This window comes from Schistocerca serialis, chromosome 3, assembly GCF_023864345.2.
Source record: "Schistocerca serialis cubense isolate TAMUIC-IGC-003099 chromosome 3, iqSchSeri2.2, whole genome shotgun sequence".
Taxonomy (NCBI): domain Eukaryota; kingdom Metazoa; phylum Arthropoda; class Insecta; order Orthoptera; family Acrididae; genus Schistocerca; species Schistocerca serialis.
In genome coordinates, this window is record NC_064640.1 from 721,042,825 (window position 1) to 721,068,657 (window position 25,833).

The 25,833-nt window shown below is 39.3% G+C and overlaps 1 long non-coding RNA gene across 2 annotated transcripts in view; it reads left to right on the forward strand.

The window, feature by feature from the left end:
* Nucleotides 1-205: 205 nt before the first annotated feature.
* LOC126469568 (uncharacterized) overlaps nucleotides 206-25,833 on the forward strand; it is a 306,572-nt gene continuing 280,944 nt past the window's right edge. Inside the window, exons 1-2 of one of the 2 annotated variants that reach the window (XR_007586018.1) lie at nucleotides 206-225; nucleotides 7,532-7,669. This is a non-coding gene — a long non-coding RNA (uncharacterized LOC126469568). Of the gene's footprint in view, nucleotides 226-7,457; nucleotides 7,670-25,833 lie in introns of those variants that run through there. The other variant, XR_007586017.1, reaches the window with a different exon arrangement.

Below are 25,833 nucleotides of genomic sequence, written 5' to 3' on the forward strand. Positions count from 1 at the left end.
TGAAATGATCCCTGGATGAATAAATATAAATAAATAATTAAATAAATATGGACAGTTGAGACCCAGTGGTTGCAGGCCAAAGTGTGTTTCTAGCATTCTGGTCCTTCGACCGTGTAATGAAAGAAAAGCAGCTGCTGTGCAAGATGTACCTGCTGTGGAGGGCCAGTACAGAAAAGGGACGACGAAGGAGGTATCTGCATTGTATCAGATACAGTCTCCAGCGCAGTAAGTCATTTATCAGCCTTTTATATTAGTAAGTAAGACTTTTTACTGATTCTTCAAATATTCTATATGTTTACATATTATCTGAGGAACATAACCACAGAAAGAAAGGTAGTTTATAGTTAGCATTACCTCAGTGAAAAGGCAGTAAAAAAAGAAGAACAGACTTGAATTGTATGCCTGTCATAGCACACTAAGTTTCACCAATTTTTGTTACCCAACTGTCTTCACCCCTGCATATTTGAAAAAAAAAAAACGTATTTGAATCCATGGTAATAGCTATCATAAAACTAAGAATTACAGGGAGATACATGAAGACAAGAGTGACTGGTACAGAAAAGTGTAGGTCTTCACAAAATCAGAGAATGGATCATATACTCACACTTTCAGATGAAAATGAAATTCAGAGGTCACCCTTATGTCGATTTTAGATTGTGGGTGCTTTATTGCTATGTCGCATTTTCTGGATTTCGTTACATTTCATTCATATGTGTTTGCTTAATTGTTATTTTTGCGATCTTCAGTGACTTATATGAGCTAGTGTAAATTGTTTCAGCAGCCCTAGCAGATTTTTTTTCTTTGTTATTCCTTAAGCTACATGAAACAAATGTTACCATACTTGGTCAGACTTTGATGTTTGACAATATCATGGTGAATAAGAATGCCATTAAAGTTGGAGACAGCTACCACCATGACAATTCTCCTACAGTGACCATGACACTACTGCTGACCCTGCAGCCCACTGTGTATACTTTGAGTCATGACTGTCATTGACACAAGCATGTGAGGGTTGCACAGAATACTGGCAATTTGTCTGCTGCTTTCACAAATGCTAAGTACTTTATATACATATACATCTATATCTATATTCTGCATATTCCTAATTGTGGCTAGTATCAGGGATTCTTACTGCACCATTTGGGTGTGCACCAAAGTTAGAATCACTGCTCAAAGACCCACATGCAGGAATTAGTTAGAGTTCATCTTTCTGATCCATGTAGTAGCAGTATATACAGGATTATGGTATATTCCTCTTCATGTACTTCTACATACATACTGTGCAAGCCACCAAAAGATGCATGGTGGAGAATTGTACCACTGCTAGTAATTTCTCTTCCTCTATCACTCACAAAACAGAGCAAGAGAAAAACCACTACCTCTATGCCTCTGCACAAAGCCAAATTTCTCTTATATTGTCTTTGTGATGCTCCCGAGAATTGTACAGTGGTGGCTGTAGCATTACTCTACAGCCAACTACAAATGCTGGTTGTTTAAATTTCTTCAGTAGTGCTTTGTGAAAAGAACATTATCTTCCCTCCAGGGATTCCCATTTGGACTCATGTTGCATCTCCATAATACTCACATAGTGACTGAAACTGCCAGTGACAAATCTAGCTGCCCACCTCTGAATTGCTTCAATGTATTTGTTTAATCCAAGCTGGCAGGAACTCGTAACATGCAACCAGTACTTAAGAAACCACACTTTCCTAAAACTCTTCTAGTAAACCAGTGTTGACCAACCACTTTCTATGAAACTGTCCTATCATGCTTGTACCATTTCATGTTGTTTTTCAATGTTAAACTTATATACTTAATCAATGTCATTGTGTCAAGCGGCACACTAGTATTGCTGTATTTGAACATTATAGGACATTTTTCCCTAGTCATCTGTATTAACATTTATTTTGCTATATTTAGAGGAAGTTGCCATTATTCAACTCAACTAGAAACTTTTACTAAGCCATTCTGTATCCTCCTACAGTCACTCAGTGGTGACACTTCCCCCTCTCCACAGCATCATCAGCAAAGACTCACAGACTGCTGCTCACCATATCGATCAGTTCATTTATATATGTAGCAATCTGTGGCTGTTTGCTGATGGAGCTGTGGTGCACAGGAAGTGTCACAGAAGATCCCCATTGGGTACCTTCAGGGATTTAATTCACCTACAGTTTCATCTGCTATGCTAAATATAGCTCTCTGTGTGGGGCATCTCTTATGAAATTTAAACTATGCAGAAGTTAGTGAGCCATTTTGTATCATAAGCCCTATCACATTTTACTGTCTCAAACACTTTTGAGAACACTGGCAGCAAAGAGATGAGTCGACAATTGGATAATATAATTGTTGCCCCACTTATATGGATGTACAACCCTAATCCATGTTTCAGTCTATCTGGAAATGTCCCAGTTTTCATTCACTGGTTACATAAATAGCATAATATGTGGCTGAATAAGTCCTCACATGATTTTAAAATCCTGTTTGATATTCCATCATATCCAGAACATTATGATTTTATTCAGTTGTTTTAGGAGTTGTGCTTTTGAAATAAAGTGCTATATTTGGTGTGATTTGCATATGATTTAGTAGCTCTGTGGCTCCTTTGGAGATTTTTTTATGATAGCTCCCTGTTGTTTCAGCTACTGTGAGAAAAAAGCTATTACAATCAGAGGCTTCAGCTTTTTGATTGTTGCTGTGTGAGCCTCTGCCAGAGGATAGTGGAGTCTCCGCTTGTTGAGATTTTATGTTCCTACTTGACTCACTTTTTTTGATGTTCCATATGGTTATTACTTTATTGTTAGATTTCCTATTTTTTTCTGCATGGGGTGTTTGTTTGTCCCTCCTGATTCCACATGTTAGAATTTTAGAGTACTTTCTTTTTTCTCTAGTGCAGGTTCCAGGTTAGTGGTCATCTTTTGCTCTGCATACAGGTCCCTCTTTTTAGCACATGATATTTTGATGCCAGCTGTTACCAACTCCTTTTTTCAATAAAAGGATGATTTCATTTTAACTCCTGTTTGGACGAAGCAGATTTCAAAATGTTTGCCAATTATGTCCAGGAATGAATTGAATTTCTGATAATCTGTGTCTTCCTCATGTGCTTCCTCCCATTTTTAAAAGTGTAAACTCTTTTTTAAGTGATTGGTAGATTCCCTATTTATTATTATAACATGTTTACGAAGCATGTGGCAATTTACTCTTTTCCTTCCGGTAAGTTTACACATTGTGATTTGACGATCATAATCAGACATACCTTTTACTATGGCTTGTGTTTCCATGTCATTGTAATTCATGGGGTCCATAAACAGATTATCAATCAAGATCTTTCTAAGCCAGTATACTATTCTTGAGAATGGGACCCTTGGGAGCAGGTTGAAAGTTGACAACAATGTTTCCAGCTGTTTATAACTGTTATATCTGAAGGAAATTTAATGTTAAAATTACCACGTTGTACATTCTGATTATTATTCCTCTAAGGTTGTGTAAGAGCTAATTCTAGCTGCTGAAACCTAAGTAACTGAAAATAACCATTTCCAGGCAGTGATGACTGATTCAGCCCACACCATTATGGAGCCACCACAAGCTTTCACAGTGCCTCATTGCCAACCTGACTCTTTGGCTTAATGTTGTCTTGGCCACACTTGAAGACCAACAGCTCCCACCAAATGAAACTTAGACTCATCTGACCAAGGCACAGGTTTTGGTCATTTAGAGTCCAATTGATATGATTACAAGCCCAGCAGTAGCAATGTAGATCATGTCAAGCTGTTAGCAAAGGCACTCACATGGGTTGTCGGCTGCCATATACCATTAATGCCAAATTTCACTGCACTGTCCTAACGGGTACAATTATCATGCATCCTAGATATATTTTTCTGGTGATTTCAGGCAGTGTTGTTTGTCTGTTTGCACTGACAAATCAACGCAAACACCACTGTTCTTAGACATGTTATGTCACGCGGTTTGAGTTGCCTTGTTACAGTTCACACGCCTTCCCCATCAGTAGTTCAAGTCCTCCTTCAGGCATGGGTGTTGTGATGCCCTTAGCATATGTTAGTTTAAGTTAGGTCAAGTACTAGTGTGTAAGCCTATGGACAGTTGACCTCAGCAGTTTGGTCCCTTATGACCTTCCCACAAATATGCAAAATTTCTTAGTTATAAAGTGAAGGCCATTGACCACTGTGTGATCCGAGGTGAGAGGTAAACCATGAAATGTGCGATTCTCAGCACAGTCTTGACACTGTGGATCTTGCAATAATGAATTCTGAAACGATTTGGAAAATGGAGTCTCCCATGCATCTAGCTCCAACTACCATTCGGCATTCAAAGTCTGTTAACTCCTCTCGTGTGGGCATATTCATGTCGGACACCTTTTCACATAATCACCTGACCCTGAACTCCACTGATAAGCTTTCAAAGATTGTTCAGGGATACTTTTTTAAAATTTTAGTATAAGGGCTCATTCCCTCTGGTGGGTGATTAATGTAATTGTAATTTATTTGATTTGTTAATTGCAGTCATCCTTGTGTCTGTGCAAATACCTTCAGGACAGTGAAGAAGTCTGTTATAAGCAGTAATCAAAATGTACATCACACAACTCAGACTATGCAACAACCACAAGAAGTACCACTTATTCTGTTATCACAGCTTCATTATGCTATTTTTTCATAGCATTCAGTGAATTCGTAAACCATGTGCAGATTGTCCAACTTTTCATTGGTATGCCTAGCCTTAATACTGCTGTGTATCGTCATTAATGCACAACTAAAACTGCTGGGAAACAAAATCCTGGGCAGAATGGTGCAGTACTGAAAGCAAACTTGAGGACAATGTGATATGGAGTGAATTACTGCTGTCAACAGCAGGTACCATGACCAAATCAAAACAAGACACACAGGTCAAACTGTCCTCATTTGCACGGTTCTCCACTATATTCAGTGCAGTAAAGATGTTGAGCTAATTCAAGCAATAAACAAAACAAAGTGCAGTTACTCTGTAGTTAGCTGCCAGATACCACAGATCTCCAATGCCAATATACTTGGAAGGTATCCACGAATGTTTGTCACGGGACTTCTGGTTCAGCCTGTGGGTACCTATGGTTTCAGAACCACTGATATTAGTGCTGTGGGTATCTTCCTAAAACACATTGAACCAGAGTAGGATTTTCTTTAAGTGTCACTGAATTTTTTGAAACAATAACTCTATGGAATAGCACCTGAATAAAAACTTACCCCTATATCCATTCTAGTATGGCACAGAAAATTTATGACCATGTCATTCCATGTCAGTGTACACCTCTAGTAGTTCAGATTGTAGAACAGCAGAAACAGCTATCTCTGTATCTGTGCAAAAATGTCATCAGTAGACACAGTATAAGGACCAATGCACTGCTTGTATTGGACTTGTGGTAGTCAAGAAAACAGTGCTAGCAATTATATCTTTTGTAATGTACCAAGCTATTGATCCTGACATTTCAGTTATAATTCATACAATGATTGTCATGCAGATCCTTCCATTGTCTGCTGAGCTCACTGTAGTGTTGTTCCTTAAGATGGACATGTTATTAAATGAGGAAGTCACTATAAAAATGTGATAACCATAATTAAAAATAAAACTGAATGTGGAAGATGCAAGTCAAAATGCTTAAGCATCAACTCTTCAGTCAGTCAAATTATGACGAGGTTCAGATTCACAAGAGAAATTACTATGGCAGTATATAACAGATATGTGCAGAATCCATGTACTGAAATTTTCTAATTTGAAAAATTCACATAGACTGCTTATATCTGGTGCTAGTTATTTTTCACTACTTCCTTAACCTCATTTCTCGAGAAAGATGTGATGGCGGACAGTTTTTGAAAGTGCTCATAGAGTAGTGAGCAGAGGTGCAATACTCAGCCAACGCTGATTTATTCCGGCAAAGAAGTAAATACCAGCTGCCTAAGTTCATTAAATTGTTTTTTTATAGTTTGTCGGGTATGGCCTATACGTAATATTTCTCACAATGACACCAGTCCTTGCTTTTTGCTGTATATTGTCACTAACCTTTCCCACAGAAGTTTCTGATGTCAGAAAGGTCACTCATATTGAACTTAACCCCTTGATCCTTCCCTTCTTTTTTTTAAAAAAAAAAAAAGAAAAAAAGAAAAGAAATCACTTCTCGCACATTGAAAAAATCATGTAACTACTGACAACATCTCTACTTGATTCTTCTTCCTGGTCTCTTGATTGCTACTGAGGCATGGCTTGCACTGCTTTCTTAAGGAGATATGGTGAAAATCTACGCTCATGGAATAGAGTTTTTTAGCCTTCTAGCTCATTTAGAGACTGTCAGCTTCAATTACAATATGCAACCTATGAATTTCAGTTTCAAAAGATGAACAATATGTGTAAGGGATGGGATTGGATTCTACAGGGAACCAAAACCCAACTGAACTGTTGTGGACTGGCACACACGTCCTCTCAAATACAAGTCTGTTAGAAATGATAGACAGTGCAGGCAAATAAACAATGTAAAAGAGACCAGTTTCTTTGTGTCATTTCAATGCAAAGAACATCTGTATCCCAATGATGTCCTGTAATTTTAAGGTTTTTTTCATTTTTAATTCCTTTTAACAAATGATGTGCCTCATGACTTTCACAATGTTTGTACAAAAATTGTAATGCGTGATTTACTGACTCAGTCCCTGATTTAGTAACATAGTGTGTAGTACTTACAAATGTAATCACTATTTTCTTTGAATGAATCATCTTACCTTATGTATAAGGAAAATAATTATTTATGTTTATAAAACGTCATCTACATGCAAATGTAGGGCATTACTAAGTTTAAATTACTAAAACTATACAGTATAATAGCCAGAGGTAAGAGGGCACTTAACAACATTCTTTTGTGCACTGTAAAAACAATTCCAATTGTAAACAGGAAAATGAAAATTAAAACATTTAATACATTCAGAGCATCTTTAGACTTATATTTACGCCATACCATGTGTCCCTCACTGTAATTACATTTGGTTCGAGTCAGTACATAAGTATTATTGTTATTTTTTGGTTATTGGGTTCTATGTGTTTTGTTTGGTATTTGTACTGCAGAGACTGGTGGTGTGTATCTCAGTATTATTACTTAGCTAATAAGTGCAGAAAGAAATCCTTAAAAATTAAAATGTTTTGGGAGCTGAAATATGTTACTCAAATCTGAACATGGTTTTATGATTAATCACACTGAATTAAAAATAACTGCACTCTTGTATACAGCCATTTGACAAGACTAGATCTGAGGAAGGCTTCACAACTTATGATAATTAGCGGGTCAAGTTTGCTATATATTCTAGCATCAGAGGATGGTAACACAACTGTCCTGAGGATGCATAAAGGTCAACCAAACAATCATGTGAACAGAGATCATTACATTAACCATGCAACAAGCTTACTTGTTCTGCACTGATGTAATATAATAGTGACAGAATACTGATATTCAGTTGGATACATCCATTGTCATATTTCTCCATCGACTTCATGCTTCTAGGTTTCCACGACATGAAGCAATGCGAGGAATTATGTTGACCAGCAGAGAAGGAACCTGCCCCATGACTGCATCCAGCATCAAAATGAAACCAACTAGCAAGCGTTCAACTGAATACATGACAAAACTAAAGCGAGGAGAGTAAGTCTTTACTCAGTGCTGTACAAATCTAAAGCTAGTTATTGAACATTATGTGTGCTTCCTAGTGAATTAGAGTAATATTGACGCATCATGATTGAAGTCTCTTTAAATCTGAAATTATTTCTGTTAAGTAATATCAGTAGCTGAGAAATCTTCTTTCACAAATATATGTTGACACAATAAACTGGGAATAAGTAGAAATTTCACCAGAAAGATACAAGAAAATATTTGTTTTTATAAACATTGTCAACCTAATTCATTAACAGAAACCACCAGCAGTTTTCTATGAAAAATGAAATGTGAGGAGTTCATGCATCTCCTCTAAAGTAGAAATAAATATTTGCCTGCCTCCAAAGTTAATTTTTCAGTATGTCTGATATGTGGAGAACTTGTGTTAGATTCCCAGTACTGCCTGGAGTTCTAGCTAGGTGATACTGTTGGAACATAGTATATCCAGTTTTGTAATGCCATTTGGGGATCTATTTGAGTGAGAAGTAGTGGCTCCCAGGTCTGGGAAGGTTTAAAAGGCTGGAAGAATGGTATGCTGATCCCATGCCCCTCTGTACTACATCTGAATGACACCATTGGCATAGGATTACTTGGCAGTCATTTGGTAGTAAATGACGAGACACGGCCAGTACACATAGTTTTAGATTTAGAAAGAAATACTTTCAAGGCATTTTAAACCCATGTAGAACATTTCACAAATAAGTGTTCTAGGCATTCTGGAGCTTTTCATCATCAATATCTCATATGTAGGTTTGGAGCAATGTGTGTAGAGGAAGTGTGCATTCCCTAAGCTCCATGCACGCCTTTACTATGTTTCTGTTGAATGACAACATCCCAATGGTATAACGTTCATTGTTGTCTCCCAGTAAGATATTGTTACAGTGACATGGATGTTATTGGTGTATAATGGTCCAAACTGCTTACCACAATGTGGTAAGTTCAAATTAAACAGTGAATAAAATTACTTTTCATCTCTTTGCAGAAAAGAAGATTGTGGGACCTAGAACTAAATAAGGATAGCAACTTCAAACATACTTTATTAAAATAGAGAAGTCAATGTAATACATAAAGGCGCCAGGATCTTGAGATGCTTTGAGTGAGTTGTCACAGTAAAGTGTCTGAGGTAGTAGGATTTTATGAGCTCTAGAGTTCTGTGTTGGTAGCCTGAACTCATACACGTGTTGTATAAGCTGCAGATAGTGTAGAATTGCTGGTCCATGGGTAATAATGTGGGCAGGGTGGCTGCAGTGAGCAGTTGAATTTGGGTAAATGGTTGGTACTCAGTGGATGATTGACAGCTGTCAGACATTCACCAAAGTGGCAGTATACATAGGAAAAATCGTAAGTAGCATAGAATGCAGTGCATTGTAACTATTCTGGGAGCAGAACAGAAAAAGCTGTACTAAAGTATCTCGAACAGAACAGACTGAGACGTCATTAGAATAACTCACTGACAGCAAAGTCAAAACTTGAGTCAGTACTGGAGTCAGACTGAGAAAGCAGTAACAGGGTGTATAGATCTATTGCAATTTTGTGATAATAAAATGTAAGTATCTGAATATTTATCATGGCAGGTTGAATAAAACCTGTACAGAACCTGTTTTTTAAAATACATTGTCTAGTACCTTGTTATACAAACTTGATACCATCAGGCCCACCAACAGCAGAATGCTTGCCCCTTGCTCTCAGACACTCCTTCTGCACCCACTGCCTGATGTCATTTGGATTCACTACTTAATAACAGTGTAACACACATCTGGGACCACATTTTTTTACTTTTTACTGCATGTAAGTGGACACTGTGAATCATATCATCACACTGCTCCCCCTAGTTTCACAGTGAGTATCAATGTACCTTTTCCTTATATGATCAAAATTCCAACCTGGAAATTCCGTTGCTTGATTTCATAACAGATAAAGGTGTTTCTGTCAATTATTTCACTGCACATTTTCAAAGAGCACTTTTGCCACACTTGCTTACCTTGTTCTTCAGTTTTTGAATAAATTTTTGTAATGTTGTGTAGTCAGTTTTCTTGCTACACTGGACCAGAACTGAATCTCCTGTGGGAACTTCAGTGCTCTGGCTCAGGACAGCTTCAGTTCATTAGACATACAAATCATGCCACATTAGCATCAAGTCTACTATTCAGCATTCAGAAATAACTGTTATTTAAAGGAGCACTTGTAAATAAAAACAATGTATTCATTAATAGAGCTAGAACTATGTTGGTGATAAATATCCATGCCCCCATACCACTTTTAACATTACCTGTTCTACATGGTAGCAAACAAATTTTACATCTACATGTTCAAAAAAATAATGCCAACCACATCTCCTTAGTCATCTCATGGAAAGCTTATATTTTATTCCTACTTACCATTCATCAATACATATTTCACATATGCACAGAATACTCTGACAGCCATCATTGTTTAGTCATGAAAAACACTTAGTGCTACCCCTTAAGTTTCTGGAGTAAGCATTGTCAATTGCAGGAAAACTATATCAATCATAAAATCATGCACACACACACACACACACACACACACACACACACACACACACACACACACACACAGACAGACACACACCACACACTTATACCATTCATTTATCTTCAATGTACATTTTGTCACTTTCATACACTAAAATAGTTACATGTCTTTCATAAACCTGAAGCTATATGTGACTCCTTTTCATTCTACATAAAACTTGCTCTCAGTGTCAATCTATCTGTTTTAACTTTTTATTGTGTTATGTTTTCTTCTTGCACAGTTGTTCTCTTTCTATGAACAAATAATATATAGTTTTTTTAAAAAAATTACTTCAAAAGAAACAGGAAGTATGATGATTATACTAGACTCCATTTCCAGTGGCTATATTTTAAAATCATCATCAAATATTTACCATACTTATCAGTCTCCTTCCATCACTTGTTCTCATTTACCTTAGATAACAACTCCCTTGCTAACTTGAATTTATTGGCTTTCCAATAGTTTACACAACTCTACAAGCACAGATAAGTAAACTCTTCCCAGTCCATCTTACAGCTGGCATTTCTAGGTTTATAAAACCATGGGAATCCCTCCATTGAATCATGCACTTCCTGCAATTTCTTGATCATTATGTCTTAGTGTTAAATACACGTTATTTTTTCAGCATCACCAGTGCTACATGCTTTCTATTACCAAGCACTTTCTTGTGATGAACACATGTTTGATCTTAACCCCCTTGATTTTACAGTATCATATTTTTTCCCCAGCTATTGTATCTGACTTCACCACCACAAGGACGTTAGCCCCATTAACATTTTCTACATTATAAAAAAAATCAGTTATGTCACTGTTCAAATCACCACCAACTCCATTACCAACTGCTTCTATGCCATTCACTTCATTATTTACATAAACAAAACAGTGGAATCGCCAGTGATGAAATAGTTCTTTATTTAATGGGTCAATGAGGGCCCAATATTTCAGAAAATTAGCATGTTTACATCATGAGGTGATGAAGGCAATGTTGGAAAATTGTGCCTGTTGGATGACATCTGATCATTGACCCGTGAGCTATCCATCATGAATAATGCTGGGAGAAGTTGAATACCACACAACAACAAATTGTCGTAATAAATAACTTTCACTTTTAAAATAATATAACTTTGCTCTGCATCAACATGCACATTGGTCACTGCTACATTCATTATATCACACTCATTCACATTATCTGGCTACTGCAAACATTCATATATTTGACTGTCTTCCAATGGAGAACATTTAGTTTCTAAGTTGCAATCTATTCTGAAAATTACACTCTTAACCTTGACATTAAAACTTATGTATTCACTTGAGTTACATTCTATCACCAACTTTGTTTTTGGCATCAGTGCCTCCTTTGGTTAATATACTTTCCATTGACTTGATACTACTAATATTTTCTGCCCTTTGATTTTTTATATTTTCCTTCATTTCATCCAACTAGCCATTAAAGTTCACAGACACTTGCAATATTAAATTCTGGTGATCCAGTTTCATTTCAGAGTCATTCATAGAAGATATACTGAATTCATTCTCTGAAGCTTAACTGCAAGGAAAATGATTATTTATCTTTGTAAAGTATAATCTAAATGCAAATGTAGTTGACTACAATATTAAAATGTGCACAAAGCCGCAATAGTCCATTTATTTTTTGTGCATATAGTAAGTGTGGCTCATTTGCTCACATTTACATATTTGACAATACAGAGATTCTGTAGTTTCTCTGACTCCTTCTTTACTACTGCTCGAAGGGAAATTGGTACAGAGCCTGCTCCAAAAAACTGAATAGTTGCTGTTGGTTTGAAGGTAATATGGACTTTGAAATTGTTGGAACATCCAAGATAGACCTCAAAGTTCTTCACAGAGTTCTTCTAAATTGAGAAAACAAATGTCTTATACCACAGGGAACCTGAAAGTATTGCGTACTTTGTATCACTTGCTTCTGACAGGCTTCTGTTCTGAACATAAGATTGACTGGTATTCTTATCTTGTAACATAAAGTTATACGGTTGTCAGCTAGTGACAATGGTGGTAAACCAGTTCTGTAGTATATTACCATGTTACGTAATGTCACTGTTGGACTTCTGTCTACTTGAAATGATAGTGGCTTTTTACTGATATCATTAACATTTTATATGATGTGTAACATTCTACTACAAAATTTTAGGTATTGATGAAAATTTTCAAATTTTGTATTTTGGCTTCTAAGTGATGTTTGATGAATATTAGAAAACATTGGGTCTGTTTGCAGTAGAAAGCTACTTAACTAAATTTGCTCCATTGTTTATGATCTTCCTTCACTACTTTGTATTCCCAATTGATTCATCATGCATAAAGGAACATAATCGTAGCACTCTAATTAATGAAATGATATACACTATATTCTGATTTCATTTTCACTTTATTGTCAAAGCTCATTAATTGATTTTGACAAGCTTTTCATGCAGACATATTGCAGAGTACACTGAACTGAAGATGCAGCAAACACTAATCGACTTGGTAGGCTCTGCAAACTTACCATAAATAAAGAAAATCAATCCAGGCCTTCAGCAGTATTGAAACATGCTGCAATACTGATAGAGTGTATTACAATAAAGCAATTTTTGCATTCATGTTCAATAAAGCACTGTGTGGAAGAAGGCTACTTCTGTTCAGAGTGGTTTATTAATTGCTTTAAATGCTTGCTGCTTAGATGCCAAGTCCTTGCTCAACTGTAATTTTAAGGAATTGTGTCATACCTCTTCCATTTTGCTCATACTGCATGAGTCTGTTATGAATAAAAGAGCCCATATATGGTGGATAACATTATTGAGATCTAAAGGGATATTTATGTACTAATTTCTCTCAGTCTGTTAGTGATGATAGTATGCTGCTAGTGACAATCACGGTTATACAAATGACAATGTTTCTGGGCCTGCTACTGGGGCTAGCACATGTAGTGAATAAAACACATAACATCCAGTCCGAAACAAAAAGTAGGCTTTTTGACTGACACTGTCTGACACCTCAAAAACTGTAAAATTCTGTTGCTGTTATTTACATATTAAGACTTCAAGCCTTATATGGCTACTAAAGATGGTGGCAGTGCAGTGGATGATATCTATGCTAAAGGAGATTTTTGCGTTTGTAAGTTGTAAGTCAGAATTTCTACTCTTGCATCAACTACACTGTTCAGTCACACTAATGTGAATACCTGTCAAAAGCCCATATAACTACCTCTTCCCTTTTGGCTGTCTATGAAATATGCCGATGAGATTTTGGAAGGTACTGGTAAGAATGTGGAACTATAATCAACTCCAGCACTGTGGCCAGCTGTACTATGGTTCTGGGTTGAGGATCCACAGCACAATCAGCCTGATCAATGTGGTCCTACTGATTCTTGGTTGGGTTTAAATCAGCTGTGCTTTTGAAACCATGCACATACACTGATGGGTCTGGAATGAAATACATCACTGATTCTGTGTATCAGGGATCTGACACTTTTTTGGTAGGTTTGTGCTGGTATATGGCTTTAGACGTCTATTCATATTTCATGTAATTCATGCTAATAATGGGCCGCTGATTTGTGTATGCAGTGATGCCGCTGATTGCGACACAGGTGGGTCCCACAGGATTTACATCAGGTGAATTTGGTTGCTGAGACATCAGCATGAGTTCGCTATAACACTTCTGTATCAAGGTTTTGGCACTGAGAAATGGACAATTATACTGCTGAAAGCTGGCATCGCCGTTGGGGAAGACATCAGGTTTGAAGGGATTCAGGTGATTTTCAGCTATCAGCGTGTCTTTGATTACTACCACAGGCTCCACGAAAGCTTAGAATAATGTCTCTCATACCATAATACTGCTCCTACCAGCCTGCATCTGTGGCCTGCTGCATGTTTCCAGCCACCTTCACCTTAATAGTGTCTGTGGAGATGACGAGCAACCTAATATAGCAAAAGTGTGATTCACCCAAGCAGGCAATAATTTCAATTTATCAATCCCAATGGTCCCATGGCCATGGCAATCATAACTGATGATGCCATTGGCACAACATGGAAACATGTAGGGATGGCTTGCTGCGGAGCTCCCTATTTAACAGTGTATGATGAATAGTGTGCTCCAAAACACTTCTGCACACACCAGTGTGCACACCAGTGATCTTTTGGCATAGATGCCACAAATCACAATACATCCTATTTTATAGAGCAGATGAGCCTCCAAACCCCACAATCTGTGGATGTGGATGCTCATGACTTTAGTACATGAACATTTGACCAGCGTCACTCTTTTCCAGATACTCGTTCACAGTCTTTGCTAAGTAATAATTTGTCCTTTGTCAAAGTCGCTTATGTCAATGGATTTCCCCATTTTCAGCCCATATCTTCACTAGGGTGATCCCCTTTGCATGTCTTCTCTGCTTACATACATTTGTTAACTCATCACGTGCTTGCAACGCCATCCAGTGTCATGGTGGGCAGTGGTCATAATGTTTTGACTGCTCAGTGTACACTGCAAGCTGTGTGGTACATTGCTTTGTCCTGCTGGTAGATGCCATCATTCTGAGGGAAAAAAACTGCATGTAGTGGTGGAAATGGTCCCAAAGCATACATGAACCTATTGCGCCTTCCATAGTGACTAGATCACCCAGGGAATGCCACAAGACCATTCCCCAGATCATAACGCTCCCTCCTTCAGCTTAGACCCATCCTATGTGTTGCAGGGTGTTTAATTTCAGATGTTTCATCCTGTTTACGTCAATGACCATCTGTCTCAGTCAGCACAAAATGTGATTCTTCTGGAATGGCCATTTGTTGCCACTTAGTGGACATCTAGTTGTGGTACTCATGTGAAAATTCTACCATTCTTTGCTGATAAACAGCAGTCAGTATAGTTGCGTAAACCAGGTGACTTTTGCAGAGATCCACATGCAGAAATGTTCGATGAACTGTCATTGAAGAGACACTGTTGGTATTCCATTGGTTCATCTGGGTAGTTTGCTGCTCAACAATTGCATATCTGTTTGCCTATACACATCTCTGCAACCATCATTCACCCATTTCATCTATGGCTCATGGTGTACCAGAGCTGCCTTAGCATAGGTTTCTTATAGTACCATCTTGCCATTTTGGTGTACTTTAATGCCAGCAACATGCAAACAGTTTACAAACTTAGCCATTATGGAAATGCTTCCACTCTTGATCTGAAAACCAATGATCATGCCCTTTTGGATGTGAGATAAATCATTATGTTCCCACATTACAACAATGAGTAGCTCTTGTAGATGCTTTAATTGCTGTCCCTGCAATGACTTTTGTCTTTGCCATGTATTTAAAATATCAACATCTGAGCTGTTATTTATCAGTCCACATGTAATGTCTCATGCAGCTTGTCACTAAACAGTTATTTACCCTGGCTCATTATTCTTTTTAAATCCATAAAAGCCATTGCAGTCATGAACATCACAACAAATGTTAATACATTTGTTCAGTCACCAGTCCATAGAAGGACTCTTCAAACCAGTGCAGAGCAAGACGTCAATAGCATAGTCACAGTCAATCCAAATAACATCCACAAATGCAGCCCAGGTAGCTCAGGGCCATCATCCATAGAGTAGTCAGGCAGGCAGCTTGAGTAAGCAGTGTAATGAGTATTGAACATCATGTGAAGTATGCAGTCTATGACGGCAACTTTTAACAGTCTCATGATGTCACAGTGACAGCAACTATTGGTATGGCTTACACTTCCATGGTCAGCAGTGATCTGCCTTGTGGTGAGAGAGTATCTCTAGCTCTGGCGAGACATTGATATTGCTATGCAACACTATCCTTGTACAGATCTGATGATGGAGTCAAAGGTGGTGAACAAGACCTCTACTTATTGGCCAGTGCTGGCCAGTCTGTTGGTCACCCATTTGTGTCATTATAACTGTTGATTATGATGGAGGATGAGCTGACTCTGCCTTCAGACACTTTGGTACCATCAATAGCCAATGATAACACCCTGATTTCACATCCACATAAAGATATGTGAGCTCATGTCCTCATATTTTTGTGACAGTGGGCTATGGGCTTGCTGGGTTGGATATGGCACTTTGAACAAAATTAAAATCTAAGCATGTGCAACTGATCTACAGGCCTGTCACAATTAATGGAGATGAGACAATATGTAGCAAAGAAGACTGTTAGGTCTTCCTGAGTCACTGTTGATACCATAATTTTTCTTTGGACAATTTGTCACATTTTGCAATTAAATACTGCATGGAACAAAATGGTAATAAGATGCTGACTATAACTGTTGCTGCATTTACAGGAGCTCCAATAGTGTGAGGAAGGTAGTTGTGGGCAGTCATCAGAAACCATCATATGGTGTGTTCTCTTCATGGAAAATACTTTTCCCACACCCAAGATTGTAAAACTTCTGGTGATGATAGTCATCTGAACAACATATATGAAATTTGAGATGGCTTCCATGGCCAATAACCATATAGCTCCCTTGAATGAGTGTGAACCTACTCCAAAGAGTGGTCGCATCTGAGTCAGGGGGAAATATGCTGCACAACACAACCAGAGTCTGAGGACATGCATTGTAGGCTTGCACCACTTTTTGAGTCTCAGTGTCAATGCCTGTGCAACAAACATGATGTGATGCTATCATGTGTATTATTCCCCAAAGTGACCTTTGCAGTAACTGGAGTAGCAATGGCTGGGATGTAGGCAGGACGATAAAACTACAGTTGTCATCCACATAACCAGCAACATTATGAAACTAGTTGTGTTGACCCTATGTTGTATTGGGAAGTATGTTATAAAAGCTGGAATTAATCCTTTCGGTAGCTGATATGGCAACCCATACTTAACTGATGATGTGACTCTGCAGAGTAGCGTGGTTCCCTGTGTACACAGGTCTATGTGATGAGAAGTAACAGGGAGTTCTACTAGAATAGATTACACACTGTTATTTATTTGTAAATGCATTGCCTTGTACTTATGAAACTTAGTCCATGAAGTTTCATGGGATGGAGAATTTTCATTAGCCAGGCCTATAATGAATGTCAGGCAGTTCTGCGCTTAGGAATAAGCCCCATTACTGCGATCATTGTACTTACTTTTGTGGGAAGTTAGACTGGAGGCTTATAACAGCTATGAGTGGCTTATGATCTGGAATTATGTAAAATTGTGTTCCTTACAGATATATGTGAAATATCATAATCCCATATGCTATCACTAATACTTTCACTCTATTTGTGAGTAATTGATTTGGGCCACTAGTAAGTCACCTAAGGTAAAAGTGGTCGGCTGGTGTGTGTTGTAAGAAGTCTCAGTGTACTTCTTGTGTTCTTCTGCCATACTGTCGCCTCAATGACAGTGTCATTTCTCAGTATATGGCCAATTCATGCATCTCTTGTGTGTAGGTTAAGCTTTGAAGGACATAGCTTCCTTGCCTTCTCTCTGTTGAGCATTCTGCATTAGCACCACATCTGGAAGCCTACTACTTTGTGTTAGCCTTATTACCTATTCAAGTACTAATGTTGACATTAAGTGTACAGCATGCACTCATGGACAGGTTGTCTGATGACTGTTAATGCTTATAAGTTCCCAAAACACAGAAGAAATGTGTGGTTACATCAAAAATGGCAGAAGCAGCCTCTCCAATTAACACACTCAGTTGCTTTGACGAAATACCTGGGGGATCATTAACTGAATATACTGAGAAACAAATGGCAGAAAGACAAGTTGCTTTACATACATGTATAATACCAGATAGTGAACTTACATTAATTTCTGGAGCTTTCTAGAATAATTTTTCACTCTGCAGTAGAGTGTGTGCTGATATGAAACTTCAACGCAGACTGAAACTGTCTGTCAGACCAAGACTCAAACTTGGGAACTTTGCCTTTTGTGAGCAAGTGCTCTACCAAATGAGCTACCCAAGCATGACCCATGATCTGTCATCTCAGCTTTACTTCCACCACTACCTCATCTCCTAACTTTCAAACTTCACAGAATTACTACTGCAAAACTTGCAGGGCTAGCTGGCCTAGAACAAAGGATGTTGTGGAGACATGCTTTAGCCCAGTTTGTGCATGTTGCCAGTAGTTTGGAATAGAGGAGATGAGGTCCCGGTGGAAGTAAAAATGTGATGATGGGTCATGAGTCATGCTTGGATTTCCCAGTCAGTAGAGCACTTGCGTGTGAAATGCGAAGGTCCTGAGTTTGAGTTTCAGTCCAGCACACATTCGTAATCTGCCAGGAAGTTTCATATCAGCACACAGTCCACTGCAGAGTGAAAAATCACTGTGGGAACATTCTCCAGGTTGTGGCTAAGCTGTATCTCCACAATATCCTTTCTTCCAGGAGTGCTAGTTCTGCATGTTTCACAGGAGAACATACCTGTGTTTGTAACACTTCTGAGGCTGCACAATTTGCCCCACTTGTTGGGCCAGCATGTAGTTTTCCTGCCCAATCTGGACAAGTGCAGAGGATGTGTACGCTAATCATATGGAGCTCCAATGGCAGTTGTGTAATGGAGTTCCTCATAGAAATAGCATGCAGGGTAGGAAAGAATGCCAGTGTGTACTCAGTATGTTTGCCGTGGGATCTCAGGTACAACCGGCTGCAAACAGTGGCACATGTTGGCATGAATGATGACTGCCACTTGGATGCTGAGGCTATCCTTGGTTTCTTTCAGTGTATAGCTAATTTGGTGCATCACACAGAATGCATGTTGAGCTGACTATTTGTTGCATCATACTCATGGTTGATCGCAATCCTCTGGTTTGGAGCAGAGAGGAAGGTCTAAAACAGAGGCTCAGCCTCTCCTTTCATACATTGTACAAATGCTGAAATGGCAGATATAGACATAACTGAGCATGGAACAGAAAAATAACTACAACTACTTAGTAGTGGACAGGCATTATGACCAGATAAGATACCTATAGGATTCTACAAAGGTTATGCAAAAAAACCATACACCCCTTCTAGAAGTTGTTTATCATAGTTCACTGGACCAAAGAACGATACTTAAGGACTGGAAAAAAGCACAGGTCATCCATATTTTGAGGAAGGCCCATAGGGCAGATGCATCTGTTGCATAATTATGCAACAAGTTTTATGCTCAAGAGTTACGACATTTTTGTTGAATGAAGCTGTCCTCTATAAAAATCGACATAGATTGTCAAACAGAGATCTTCCAAAACTCAGCTCACTCTGTTCCTCCATGAGATACATAGTGCTGCAGACAATGGCGCACAGGTTAATGCCATGTTCGTTGACCTCTGGAAGGCATCTGACATTATGAGCTTATTTAGTATCACAACAGATTTGTGACTGGATTCAAGCCTTCCTTGTGGACTGAACTCAGCATGTCGCCCTTAACAGAACAAAATTAACAGATGTAAAAGCAATTTCCAGTGTACCCCAGGGAAATGTGATAGGGCCATTTCTGTTTACAGTGTGAATAAATGATCTAATAAATGTAACATATTCATTTGCAATTACATATACATGGATACTTTGAAAATCACACTTAGGTGCCTGGCAGAGTGTTAATCGAACCACCTTCACAATAATTCTGTTATTCCAATTTTTAACACTGCGTGGGGGGGGGGGGGGGGGGGGGGAAAGCAAACAGCTATATCCTTCCGTGAGAGCTCTGATTTGCCTAATTTTGTTATGATGATCATCTCTACTTATGTAGGTCGACGTCAACAATATATTTTTGCATTCGGAGCAGAATGTTGGTGACTGAAATTTCGTGGTAAGATACCGCCGCAATGAAAAATGCCTTTGTTTTAATGATGTCCACCCCAAATCGTGTTTTATGACAGTGACACTCTGTCCCCTATTTCATGATGATGCAAAACGTGCTGCGCTTCTTTGAACTTTCTCTATACACTCCTTTGGTTTTTGAACACATTCTAAGTTGATTTTTGAACGAATCATAAGTTGATTTTTGAATGCGTGCGTAGTGTACGTGATGTCTCTGCCAGGGGAATCTCTGTCACATCAAGAAGTAAAAAATTTCTGCAGACAAAAGAGCATGGGGCTATACAAGCTGAGGTGAATAAACCCGAATGGGTGAATGCAATCGCTGTTTGTTTATGTGGTTGACTGGGTGTGGCAGTGATGGGCATTGTTATAACTATTAGTGAAATCCAGAGATTCAAGCTGCCAGAGTGGAAAAAACGACTAACAGGAATAACAGCTAAGAAAGATTACCTATTACCTTCTCAGTGTAACCAAGAAAATGACATTTTGACAGAAAATTTTTGCCAGAATGCCACAATACTAGGGCCAGTAGTACAGTCCGCGGTTGGCAGTCACTTAAGTTCTATTCTTGGCATACGTGTTGTACAAATATGTTATAATGCCTGACCAGAGAATGAATATATCTACTGTGAAGGAGATTAAATAAATCTGATCACACTAGGAAACCTGTGCAACCTAAACTGCCTTCTTTTAATACTGGAGATTTGAGAGCCTCCGTAACGTTTAGGAAAATAATAATCTACTTTCTCATCAGTAACTGAAGCTACCATACAAAATTATTTCTAAACATGTTCAGGAATTATGGAAAATAATATGCACTGCATATGTTGAAATTTAGAAAAAATGATGAACACTTGACATTAAATAGAATACATCTGTATTTTATATTAGTAAACAGTGATAAATCACTAGCAGTTAATGTACCTCAGCTATCCTTTCTTCCCTGTAGATAGGTTAGGATGAAAGATTTTCTGAAATGGATGACTATTAAACTGATAAATATTGCATGCGATGTTAATAACTCTTCCATAATTGCTCTACCAAGTTGTTAAGTTCACAGTAACACTTTATAAAATCATAAAAGTAAACGTGAAAGGATGTGCCTATAACTCTCTACTTTTTTAGGAATCACACAGGTAATTTAAAAATGATTACAAGTCCTCTGTTTATTGCCTGAAAATTTGAAAAAGAACTTACCCTTCTCTCATTCGTTTCTTGGCACGTTTAATCAATGGCGATTGGGATGTAGTATCACAGGAATTGGGAGTTAGCTGCTACAGGAGCTTCTTTGGCTACATATGTAATCACTCATGTCCCTCTATATTCAGAATACCTATAAACATGAATTAATCTGGGACAACATTTCAGTTTGTCCTTTAATAGGCAGGAATGGCATAGAACAAGTTAGGTCACCTGAAAAATTTTGTACTATGTACTGGGCTTACAGATAATTAATCAGACTTTGCCTGTCCTTTTGTTCCTCTAGGATTGCAGTATCAGTGTTCATAAGGGAAAATATACATCTGCATCTACATCATACATGGTGTGTGGCAGAGGGTACTTCTCACACCTATAACTGATCCCCCCTTCATGTTCCACTCCCTAATGGTGCATCGGAAGAATGATTGTCAATAAGCCTCTGTATTAGATAATATTTCTTGAAATTTCTCATCAGTGTCATTTCCTGAGATGTATATGGGAGGAAGTAATATGTCATCCAACTTTTTCTGGAAAGTATTATCTCAAAATTTCAGTAGTAAATCTCACTTGTAATGCTTGCCAATGGAGACTGCTGAGCATTTCTGTAACACTCATGCACCAAATAAATGATCCCATGACAAAACATGCCCCCCTTCAATGGTCTTGTTGATCTCTTCTATCTGTCTACCTGGTAATGATCCCATACTGAACAATACTCATGAATCGGTGGAATATGTGCCTTATGAGCCCCTTACTTTGTGGATAAGTTACATTTCTTAAGATTCTTCCTACGAATTGAGTCTGACATCTGTTTTTCTTACAATTTGTTTTATGTGGTTATTCTACTTATAGTCACTTCAGACCAGGGTACAGATTAGCTAGCTGTTTATCAAGGAGTTCCTTGTGAGGTGGCGGAGTGGCCATGTATGTAAAAATTAATATTCCATTTGAGTCCCTAGACATACCACAGTACTGCACTGAACTGAGAGTTGTCCTGTGACAGCCAGAGCGACAGCACCAGCAGCAGCGAGTACTGTTTGTATAAAGCGTTTATTTTGCATTTTGTTTACGACCTTCCACTAAGGACGGGATTCTATTTGTGTTTATCTGCTCTGCATAGTAACTAACAGTTCTTGATAAAACTTTACGTAGTTTTCGTGTTAGATTTCTTAGTGTTTTCTTGATCGTTTAGAACAGAAAGCGCCCTAAAACCGTCTTTTGTTTGTTTCGCGGCCTTTAGCCACTAGTCACTTGAATCAGCAGTTGTCTTGTGACAGCCAGAGCGACAGCACCAGCAACAGCGAGTACTGTTTGTATAAAGCGTTTTTGTACTTATTTGCTGCGCTTAGCTTTTAAATAGTTTTTCTGGGAAAACCTAGCGTAGTTTTCGCGTCTCGTATTTCAGTGAGTGTTTCTTGATTATCAGAGTAGCTCATCAGAAGATTATCTTGGGAATTTGTCACCGTATAGAGTAGGGTAAACATAGTCATGTGTAGGGACTGTGGTTGTTGTGAGCGGACTCAAGGAGAATTGGCCACTCTTCGGGGGCAGGTGGAGGCTTTGTCTGTTAGGCTCATCGAGCTCGAGGCGCAGGCGTCGGCTCGTAGTGGCGTTGGGGCAACTGTGGTGAGACCTATGCCTACTTCGGTGGCCTTGGAATCACATGGAACCCCTGATGTCGCTGCGTCTTCCGGCAGTGAGCATCTTACCGGTCAGCCATCACTCCAGGGTGAATGGCGGACAGTGGTGGGCTCGCGCGTGCCTGGCCGAAAGGCGAAGGTGGGATCTGGCCGCGTGGCAGCTGCCTTACCCTTTCCAACAGGTACGGGGTGCTTCCTAGTGGTGATGACATCGTTTCCGAGCCACCACAGGGTGCCTCGCCTGTTGGGCCAGTGGCCGATTCTCCGGCAAGGTCCCGACAGTCACAGAGGGCGGGCCTATTAGTTATAGGGAGCTCCAACGTTAGGCGGGTTATGGAGCCCCTCAGGAAAATAGCGGGTAGGTCGGGGAAGAATGCCAGTGTGCACTCGGTGTGCTTGCCGGGGGGTCTCGTCCGTAATGTGGAGGAGGCCCTTCCGGCAGCTATTGAACGCACTGGGTGTGACCGGCTGCAGATAGTAGCACATGTCGGAACAAATGACGCCTGCCGCTTGGGTTCTGAGGCCATCCTTGGTTCCTTCTGGCGGCTGGCTGATTTGGTGAAGACAACCAGCATCGCACGCGGAGTGCAAGCTGAGCTTAATATCTGCAGCATAGTGCCCAGAGTCGATCGCGGTCCTCTGGTTTGGAGCCGTGTGGAGGGTCTAAACCAGAGGCTCAGACGACTCTGCGACTATAATGGTTGCAAATTCATCGACCTCCGTTATTGGGTGGAGAACTGTAGGGCCCCCCTAGACAGGTCAGGCGTGCACTACACACCGGAAGCAGCTACTAGGGTAGCAGAGTACGTGTGGCGTGCACACGGGGGTTTTTTAGGTTAGAGGGACCCCCCCCTTGGGCGAAACGATAAAATACCTGACGGCTTACCAGAGAGGACATTATCATCGTTGATAAAGAATGTCCGTCCTCAGAGACCAAAAACAGGAAAAGTTAACGTAATATTGGTAAACTGCAGGAGTATCCAGGGCAAGGTTCCTGAATTAGTATCTCTTATTGAAGGAAATAGTGCGCATATAGTATTAGGAACGGAAAGTTGGTTAAAACCGGAAGTGAACAGTAACGAAATCCTAGACACAGAATGGAATATATACCGCAAGGATAGGATAAACGCCAATGGTGGAGGAGTATTTATAGCAGTAAAGAATTCAGTAATATCCAGTGAAGTTATTAGCGAATGCGAATGTGAAATAATCTGGGTTAAGTTAAGTATCAAAGGTGGGTCAGATATGATAGTCGGATGCTTCTATAGACCACCTGCATCAGCAACCGTAGTAGTTGAGCGCCTCAGAGAGAACCTGCAGAACGTCGTGAAGAAGTTTCGTGATCATACTATTGTAATAGGGGGAGACTTCAATCTACCAGGTATAGAATGGGATAGTCACACAATCAGAACTGGAGCCAGGGACAGAGACTCTTGTGACATTATCCTGACTGCCTTGTCCGAGAATTACTTCGAGCAGATAGTTAGAGAACCAACTCGTGAAGCTAACGTTTTAGACCTCATAGCAACAAATAGACCGGAACTTTTCGACTCCGTGAATGTAGAAGAGGGTATCAGTGATCATAAGTCAGTGGTTGCATCAATGACTACAAGTGTAATAAGAAATGCCAAGAAAGGAAGGAAAATATATTTGCTTAACAAGAGTGATAGGGCACAAATCGCAGAATATCTGAGTGACCACCATCAAACGTTCATTTCTGAGGAAGAGGATGTGGAACAAAAATGGAAAAAATTCAGAAACATCGTCCAGTACGCCTTAGATAAGTTCGTACCGACTAAGGTCCAAAGCGAGGGGAAAGATCCACCGTGGTATAACAATCATGTACGAAAGGTACTACGGAAACAAAGAAAGCTTCATCATAGGTTTAAGAGTAGTCGAATCATAGCTGATAAGGAAAAGCTGAACGAAGCGAAAAAGAGCGTAAAGAGAGCAATGAGAGAAGCATTCAACGAATTCGAACATAAAACATTGGCAAACAATCTAAACAAGAACCCTAAAAAGTTTTGGTCATATGTAAAATCGGTAAGCGGATCTAAATCCCCTATTCAGTCACTCGTTGACCACGATGGCACCGAAACAGGGGACGACCGAAGAAAGGCAGAAATACTGAATTCAGTGTTCCGAAACTGTTTCACTGCGGAAAATCGTAACACGGTCTCTGACTTCAGCCGTCGCACGGACGCCAAAATGGAAAATATTGAAATAAACGATATCGGAATTGAAAAACAACTGCTATCACTTAGTAGCGGAAAAGCATCCGGACCAGACGAGATACCCTTAAGATTCTACAGTGATTATGCTAAAGAACTTGCCCCCTTTCTATCAGCAATTTATCGTAGATCGCTGGAAGAACGTAAAGTACCTAGCGAGTGGAAGAAAGCGCAGGTCGTTCCCATTTTCAAGAAGGGTCATAAATCAGATGCGAATAATTATAGGCCTATTTCGCTTACGTCAATCTGTTGTAGAATAATGGAACATGTTTTGTGTTCTCGTATTATGACGTTCTTAGATGATACAAATCTCCTTCATTATAACCAACATGGATTCCGCAAACAGAGATCATGTGAAACTCAGCTCGCCCTATTTGCCCAAGAAATTCACAGTGCCGTAGACACTGGCGAGCAGATTGATGCCGTATTCCTGGACTTCAGGAAGGCATTTGATACGGTTCCGCACTTACGTTTAGTGAAAAAAATACGAGCTTACGGAATATCGGACCAGGTTTGTGATTGGATTCAGGATTTCCTAGAAGAAAGAACACAACATGTCATTCTTAACGGTTCAAAATCTGCAGATGTAGAGGTAATTTCGGGAGTACCGCAGGGAAGCGTGATAGGACCTTTATTGTTTACAATATACATAAATGACTTAGTTGACAACATCGGTAGCTCCGTGAGGCTATTTGCAGATGACACGGTTGTCTACAAGAAAGTAGCAACATCAGAAGACTCGTACGTACTCCAGGAGGACCTGCAGAGGATTAATGCATGGTGCGACAGCTGGCAGC